The sequence below is a fragment of the Gossypium arboreum genome, chromosome 12 (genome assembly GCF_025698485.1).
Source record: "Gossypium arboreum isolate Shixiya-1 chromosome 12, ASM2569848v2, whole genome shotgun sequence".
Classification (NCBI taxonomy): domain Eukaryota; kingdom Viridiplantae; phylum Streptophyta; class Magnoliopsida; order Malvales; family Malvaceae; genus Gossypium; species Gossypium arboreum.
The window spans coordinates 107156106-107165762 of NC_069081.1; positions in this window are offsets into that span (position 1 = coordinate 107156106).

A 9657-nucleotide genomic window follows, 5' to 3' on the forward strand; every position below is an offset into this window, starting at 1 on the left:
ATGATGTTGAAGCCAGAAAGATACTTGAAGATGTCCATGAAGGAATCATGGGACACATACCAATGGTTTCAGAGATGGCGGAAAGATTATGAGACTCGGTTACTACTGGTTGACGATGGAAAGCGACTGCATTAGTTTTGCCAGAAAATGCCACAAATGTCAAATCTACGGCGATAAAATTCATGTAGCCTCTTCACCCCTTCATGTCATGACTTCTCCATGGCCTTTTTCTATGTGGGGCATGGATGTCATAGGGCCAATTTCTCCAAAAGCTTCAAATGGACATCGATTCATTTTTGTGGTTATCGATTACTTCACAAAATGGATTGAAGCCGCTTCGTTTACCAATGTGACGAAGACTTCAGTGTGCAAGTTTTTGAAAAAGGAAATCATTTGCCGATATGGTTTACCTGAAAGAATCATTTCAGATAATGCCATAAATCTGAACAACAAGATGATGAAGGAAGTATGCGAGCAATTCCAAATAAAGCATCATAACTCTTCGCCCTATCGCCCAAAGATGAACGGGGCTGTTGAAGCAGCCAATAAAAATATTAAGAGGATCATTGGGAAAATGACTGAGACGTTTAAAGATTGGCACGAAGCTTCCATTTGCTTTGTTTGCATATCGCACATCTCAGACGAACATCTACGGAGCAACTCCTTCTCTCTGGTTTATGGAATGGAAGTTATGCTACCTATCGAGGTTGAGATCCCTTCTCTACGAGTCTTAATGGAATCAAAGTTAGAAGAAGCAGAATAGGTACAAGCTCGATATGATCACTGAACCTCATTGAAGAAAAGCGTCTCAGGGCAATTTGTCACGGCGGATGTACCAAAAAGAATGATAGCGACCCATGACAATAAGGTACGACCAAGAGAATTCCATGAAGGAGAACTCGTCTTGAGAAAAATTCTCCCAATACAAAAAGATCTGCGAGGAAATGGGCACCAAATCGGGAAGGACCGTGCGTCAGAAAGAAGGCATTCTCGGGAGGAGCTTTGATCCTTACCGAGATGGATGGGAAAGAGTTGTCGAATCCAAGTGAACTCGAGATCTTTGTGAAGAAATATTATGCTTAAGATGAAAACCCAAAAAGGCATCTTAATAAAAAAAAGGGGATCAAGGCGAAAACCCAAAAGGAGTCTTGATTAGTACAAAAGATTAGGATGAAAACCCGAGAGGCGTCCTAATGAAACAAACTCGACGTCGAACGATAGGTCGAGCAAGAAGGCTACAATATTTGAAGCATTTCGAAAGCTCAAATCTTCTACGCAAGAAGCCACGCTCGAAAAGATTTTTGATTGAGGAACGAGGAAGAGTTCATGTATTGAATATCTAGAGCATTTGTATCCGTTGAATACGATCCTTTCTTTCTTTTTGACATTTTTTACTCTCATTGTTTAACTTGCTTTGTTTTCCACATTTGAAATAGATGAATATGAAATATCATTTCTGTCCCTATCTGACCTTTTTCATGCATCTCATTATTTACATGATAAATGGTGAAATGACATACTCTAAACAAAAGAAATGTTAAGCATTACCTGGATGAAAATTTAATAAGCGCAAGAGTCTCAAAGTAAGAACAAAGTTCAATCGGGGGCAGAAGAGTGATATCTGAGAAACGTCGATTACTCGTAAAGCTTGAAGACGGGTACGAGGCCTGAAGAGAAAGTCGAGAATCAAATCAATGAACGCAGACCCTCAACAATCGTGGCGAAAAGGACATACGACAAATATGCTTAAAGAGCACTGCATAATCATGTAGGCATAAAGGCATTTAAGACAAACATGTACGTATCATGATGACATCATGCATGGCATATACAGGTAATCCAGGAAAGCAAGAGGATGTGATGATAGTCAGATCAATCAAAGGAAAAGACACCTGAGTTCTACCAAATGACAGGTTTTGGTATTTTGATGTTTGTACTTCTGCTTTCAAAAATCAACTCATATTGCGAGAGGTGAGTTGAGCCTTGGCTCGCATGCCGAGGTATTTTCATTTTTTGCTTTTTTAATTCATGTTTTCAGAAAATCAACTCATATTGCGAGAGGTGAGTTGAGCCTCAAGACACGTTGAGTAATTTCAATTTATGCTTCAAAAAATCAACTCATATTGCGAGAAGTGAGTTGAGCCTCGGGCACGCCGAGGTATTTTCAAATTCTCTTGTTCAAATCTCGTCTTTAATTTTTACTTTTCCAAAATCAACTCATATTATGAGAGGTGAGTTGAGCCTCAAGACACGTTAAGGTAATTTCAATTATGTTTCAAAATCAACTCATATTGCGAGAGATGAGTTGAGCCTCGAAACACGCCGAGGTATTTTCAATTTCTACTTTCCAATTCTGCTTTTTCAAAAATCAACTCATATTGCGAGAGGTAAGTTGAGCCTTTCAATTTATATTTTTCAAAAAAATCAACTCATATTGCGAGAGGTGAGTTGAGCCTTTTAATTTCTGTTTTTCAAAAAGCAACTCATATTGCAAGAGGTGAGTTGTACCTTTTGATTTTTGTTTTTCAAAAATCAACCCATATTGCGAGAAGTGAGTTGAGCCTTAGGTCATATGTCGAGGTATTTTCAAAATCTGCTTTTCAAATTAAGTTTCAAAAGACCAGCTCATGTTGTGAGAGATGAGTTGAGCTTTGGCCCACGTGCTGAGTTATTTTCAATTTCTGTTTTTAATGTACATTTTTAAAGAGTCAATTCATATTACGAGAAATGAGTTGAACTCAGGATCACATGCCGAGTAAGAATAAAGATTGAAGTTGATGAAAGACACCAGACTTGGTCTCCCTGAAACTGCAGTGGAGCCGGTCAAAAGTTGCAAGTCTTGTCTCCCTGAGGTCGCAGTGGAACTGATCGAGGATTTCAAATCTTGTCTCGCTAGAGTTACAGAAGAGAAGATCACGAATCTCATCTCACTGAAGTGATAAAAGAGCAGATTGAAGCTGTAGATCTTACCTTTATGAAGCTACATAGAAGCAGATTAAAGCTACAAATCACATATCTTTGAAGTCACATTGGAGTAGATTTAAACTACAAGGCATATATCAGAAGATGCAATGGACCAAGGCTATCTGAACAAGAAGAGCACCAACGAAGTTAAGACTCAGCAAGACTGGGCAAAATTGGCCTTTCATTGTGTCTTTGCTCCATTACCGTTGCACGACAATGAGCAAAGAGGGGCAGCTGTACATACCCAATTTTGCCAAACCCAAATACATTTCAAACCCTTACTAACCCAAGCCTGTTTACAATATTTTCAGCCCAATTAGCCTAACCCAAGTACTACTAGCCCAATACCCTAAATTAACCTAGCCCAGCAGCCCAAAACAAATCAGCAGATAGGAAACCCTAATTCCACTTGTTCTGACACCAGCCATCAGCCCCATACCCTGGCACCCCAACTCTCCATGCCACCATGTCGGCCACTACGCACGCCACCGTGCCTCTGAGGGTCATCTGACAACTGCAAAGTGAAGCAAGCACCAAGACAGAGCAGGCGACAAGGAGCAATGGCAAGAAACGTAAAAAATGTTGTATAGAGATGTCTATAAAGGCCAGATCCGAATGTAATAGGGGTTCTTCGGCTTTTTTTTCATTCGGCAGTAAGAAAAAAATACAAAAACAACAAGTAAAACACTCCATTTTCAGACTCAATATAGTGATTTCAATCAGTGTTTAAAGATAGAAGTAGCATTCAGACAAACAAAAAACCAAGATCAACAAATCAGGAGCTAAAATCAGAACCGATCTAAGGTGATTTTTTTTTCTTTTATTTTAATTTCGTTTTTTGGTCGATTTCATACACATATATATATCAAAAAATATAATATAATAACAAAATAAATAACAAAAAATAAAAAATTAAATTTTTTACCTTCTTCGGCCACTGTGCACGGTGGCCGGCGCCGGCGGCGGCGAGCCTCCGGTGACCGGACTGATGATCGGCCCCTGGCCGGAGGTCTCTCCTCTCCTTTCCCTCTCTTCTTCTCCCCTTTTTTTTCTTTCTCCCTTTCCCAAATGAATTTTTTTAAATTTTTTTATCTTTTATAGGGGACCAAAACGCACCGTTTTGGTCCCCCCTTAATGCAGAAAACGATGCCGTTTTGAGTATGGGTCGGATCGACCCGACCCGCTCCGACAGGATCCGCGTTTTTTTTAAAGCGGAAGGGCTATTTGCGCAATCAGCCCTTCCACATTTTCATATTTTGCAATCAAGTTATTTTGTTTATAAATTAGCCCTGAAATCTATTACGCTTTGCGATTTAGTCCTCCTTTCAACGACGCCGTTTCAAATGTTCGGGTAAATTGCTTATTTAACCCTCTGCAGTTACACGCGCTTTCAAATTGATCCTTTTATTTGTCTTTTTGCTTTAAAATTCACCCACAACTCTGTTTTTATTTAATTTTAGTCCTTTTTTTTGTGTTTTTTGTTGTTTATTCTTAGTTTCTTATTAAATATTCTTATTATTTATATAATATTAGTACTATTACTATTACTATTGTTCTTATTATTATTATTATCATTATTATTATTATTATTATTATTATTATTATTATTATTATTATTATGTATTAGTTTATGTTTTATTATACAATTATATATTTATAATACGTATATATATACTTAATATAGTTGTATATGCCTAAGTATTATTACCCTTTTTATATGTATATATTACCTAAATGTTTTAGTATTATGTATATTCTTCATATATCGTATATATGTGTTCTTAATATACTATACTTTATATGTATCATATATTTTAATATCGTATTATTATGTTTTAATATTATATATTTTCATATTATATTATATACATATACTTTTATATATTACTATGTGTATATTTTGATATTATCGTTATATATTTCTTATGTATCTCCATGTATGTATTTGATATTGTCCCATGCGTATGTTTATGTAGTCTTATTAATATTATTTATGTTATTAGCATTTTAAATATGTATCATATATGTTCATCGTTATATATTATGTATGTATATATATTTTCAATATTATTAGTCATATTTATATATATATATATATATATATTATTCCATGTACATATTTCTTACTCTTATGTATATATATATATCGTTAGTACCATGTTACATATATATTGTGTATATACTTGTTTTCTTACCCTATTATATTCATTGTTAATACATTTTTTTATATGTATACATACCCTTTTTGTAATAGTATTTTTACACATATATGTATATATTTTATTTTATTGTTGCTAGTTATGTACTTTTTTACTATCTTATACGTACTTCAAACATTATACGTATAGTATATTTCTAACACTACTACTATTTATATATATATTTTACGATATACTCTTAATTATCTTCATATGTGTATTCATTGTATTCTTATTACGTTCTCGTATTCAATGCTAACATTGCATTTGATCTTGCATGCACGGTTATTATTTTCTAATATTATTGTTATGTTTGTTATTTGTTTCAAATGTATCAAGCTGTTTCATTTGCTTATTTTCATTTCGTATCAATTATGTCTTGCATCCTCTTGAAAATTACGTTCCGATTTTCTAATTAATTTCAATAGTCAAGGCAATATATCGATTTAACATTAAGTCATCAAGTTCATCGCTATGTTGGGTGAACGTCAATTGACTCGTGTTAAAGCGATATACCCTTCTCAAAAAACAGAATAAACTAAAATTTCTCGTTTTTTAATCGGATCACGACTAAATTTTACATTGAACCCGTATTTTTGAAAATCAAGACAACCTGTGTTTATGAGATACCAATTTCTGGGCGTCGCGAGGGTGCTAATACCTTCCTCGCGCGTAACCGACTCCCGAGCCCTAATTTTTCTCTGGTTTTTAACCTAGACCCTAAACTTAGCCTTCTTTTTGTTAAAAAAAAAAAAAGAAATCTAATAGGTATCCGATCGTACCTAGGAAAAAGGATCGGTGGCGACTCCCGGTTTATTTTAAAATCAAATTTTAGTTTTCAAGTTTTCAATAGATCGCCTCAATTAGCGACCGAAACCAAACAAATTTTTACATCGCTACACTGAAGACTATGTCTCGTCTCCTGACTTGCTAAGAATGGTGGAACAAGAGGATAAACAGATTTTGCCTCATCAAGAATTTGTTGAAACAATAAACTTGGGAGCTGAAGAAAGGAAGCAAGAAGTGAAGATTGGGACCTCTATTTCAAGGGGCACCAGGCATAATTTGATTGCTTTGCTCCGTGAGTACAAAGATGTATTCGCATGGTCATATCAGGATATGCCAGGATTGGATGAAGATGTAGTGGTCCATAAGCTCCCATTGAAGCCAGAATACAAACCCATTCAACAAAAGCTAAGACGGATGAGACCTGAGATGTTGTTGAAAATAAAAGAGGAAGTCAAGAAGCAATTTGATGTTGGCTTCCTACAAACCTCCAAATATCCAGAGTGGGTGGCAAACATAGTTCCGGTACCAAAGAAAGACGGCAAAGTACGAATGTGCGTGGATTATCGTGACCTGAATCGAGCAAGTCCCAAAGATAATTTTCCCTTACCACACATTGATACGTTGGTGGATAACACAGCAAAACATTCATTGTTTTCTTTCATGGATGGATTCTCGGGGTATAATCAGATCAAGATGGCCCTTGAGGATATAGTATATTTCTAACACTATTACTATTTATAAATATATATATATTTTACGTACATACTCTTAATATCTGTATTATGTATATATTCGTTGTTTTTATTTCACATTGGATACTATTATTACGTTTAATATATCGCATGCATTGTTATTGTTTTAATATTGTTGTCATATTTATTATTTGTTTCAATGTATTTCCAACTTGTTCATTTTTGTCTCTCGCCTATTTTATATCATTCTGTTGTTCATTACTTTAAAGATTTTTATTCATGTTTTTACTAATTTCAATAAATAAGGCAATGTTTCGCATTTTGGAACATCGAAGAATTGTGCCCTAACTTACGGGGTTTCAGTTCTCTTGTTGGTTCTAAATAGCTAAATATCCTTTTGAGTTTTGAAATGCACGGATTTCCAATTTAAATTAAAAGACGACCTTGTGCTCGGGAATTCATGGTATTGTATCCTAACTTACGGGATGTGATACTCCGATATCTCGAGATAAGGAAATCTTTAAACATATCGATTTAAGCTAATTTAAGAATTTTAAAATCAGTATTAATAGAAAAGATCGTATTTCAAGTCCCTTCCCAATTTTTAATTTTCGACATTAAGACACTAACTAATCAATTCGGTACCAATTTTTTGGGCGCGTCGAGGGTGCTAATCCTTCCTCGCACGTAACCGACTCCCGAACTCATTCTCTCAAGTTTCGTAGACCAAAGGCCCTGTTTTAGTAAACTAAAATTGATTTATTAAAACAAAGGTGATCCGATCACACCTGATAAAAGATTGGTGGCGACTCCCGTTTTAATTTTCACTTTCAAACAAAGTCGATCCCCGTTTTCAAAAGAATGGTTTCGACACCTTGCATAAAAAGTGAAAGTGCAAAAGGTAAGAGGCGTTCCTCCCGCGCACTTATTTTGGTAACTACTAAACGGACGGAGGTTCAGCATGGCTCTAGTTGAGTGGCTCGTACGGTTCACTATATGCGGTTTTGGTTCTAGATAGGTACTCGAATTGTCCGTACTGTCATCTGCTAAGATTAGTACGACGCTTCGGTCATAGCCCATCACAGGCTCACGAGTTCAATTCGAGGAATCACATTTACTTATGCCTATGCGGAGAGACAAGTTAACTCACGAAAGCATAAGTCATATGTAACCCGAAAGTATTCACTAGCCTGTACGGAGGGACGAGTTAACTCACGAAGGCATAGCGTTTACTTTCACTTAAACGGACGGAGCCCGAGTATAGACCTCATGTTATGCAAAGATGCTCGTGCACGGTGTGTGGGGAGAAACTCACAAACCTTTACGTTTTATTTAAAAAACTAAACTAAAACTAAAATCACAAAAATTTAAAGCTGAAAAACAACCGGATAAACCAAGTTAGAATATATACAACACGATGCAAATGCATGATTTTTTTGAAAACAAAAAATTTGAGGATCACGACTAAATGTTAATTTGAACAAGGAACTTTGAAAATTTTGACAACGCGAGTTTAATTTGACTCGACTCTCAAAAAGGTTCCCCAGCTGAGTCGCCAGCTGTAGCGACGCAAAAATTTCTCTTTCGGTCGCTAATTGAGGCGATTATTTGAAAATTTAAAAATCGACTTTTGATTTTATTAAAAAAGGGAGTCGCCACCGATCTTTTTTCTAGGTGTGACCGGACACCTAATAAATCATCCTTTTTTAGAAAAGAAAACTTATTCTTACACAAAAATGAAGGTCGAATTTAGGTCTACGTCAAAAGCCAGAGTAACGTTGGGTTCGGGAGTCGGTTACGCGCGAGGAAGGTATTAGCACCCTCGCGACGCCCAAAATTGGTATCTTATTAAACACGTGTTGTCTTGATTTTCAAAAATGCGAATTCAATTTGACATTTAAGTGTGATCCGATTGAAGGAAATGAAAAGTTGTAAGTTTTTGGTTTTTTAGAAGAATATCCCGTTTTTAACATGAGCCGACTAACTTCACCCAACATAGCGATGAAATCAATGACTTAATGTTAAAATCGGTATATTGCCTTATTCTTAAAATTAAAATGTAAAAAGTTTCTAAAATGATAGTAAAAAAATCTAAGAATATTATTGTAAAAATGCGAATAGTGATGTGAATAATATAAAATATTAAAATATCAAAATATTAGAATAATAATAATTAATATTGACAAATAAAAAAATAGAAATAAAAGGTGTACATAATATATATATATTAGAAATAACAATGATGTTTAAAAATAATACTATTAATAATACTACATAAATATATACATATATAAAAAATAAATACGTGATAATATTAAAAATATGTACATAATATAGTGTAAAAAATACATACATAATATAATTAAAATATATACATAAGATAACATGTAAATATATATATATCTAAATAATATAGTATTAAAGATATATACATAAAATAGTATAATATATATATACGTAATATAGAATTTAGAATATACCTAATATATTAAAAGAATATATATAATATAATATTAAGAAATATAATAATAACAAAAAAAAGAGAGAGGGAGAGAGTGGGTGATTTTTGGCCACAAGTCGTTGCCACCGTCCGATCATTAGACATGGCACGGTCATATCGGTGCCACCAGACACTATAAATGGGACCTCAAAAAACTTTTTCGGTAAAATGGATAAGCTTCCTCCTTTATTTTTACTTTCGGATAAAAGAAACAAAATAAGATTGAAAGAAAAAATGATAAGCAAACAAAGAACTTAAAACGAGAATAGACGAAGAAACCTCTTTTGCTTTGATCTTTGATTAATCTCCAAAAAAACTACTCTCTCCAAAAACTAGCCTTTACAATAACTCTTCTCCTTGATTACTCTCAAAAAACCTCTCAAAAATCCTTTACAATAACTTTCTCCCCCAAAACTTCTTCCTCTCCCAAATACAAAATATGAGAAGGCTTATATAGCCATTTACAAAATATTTTTCATTGTTTATATCTTCATTTGTAGGTACAAGTGGTGGT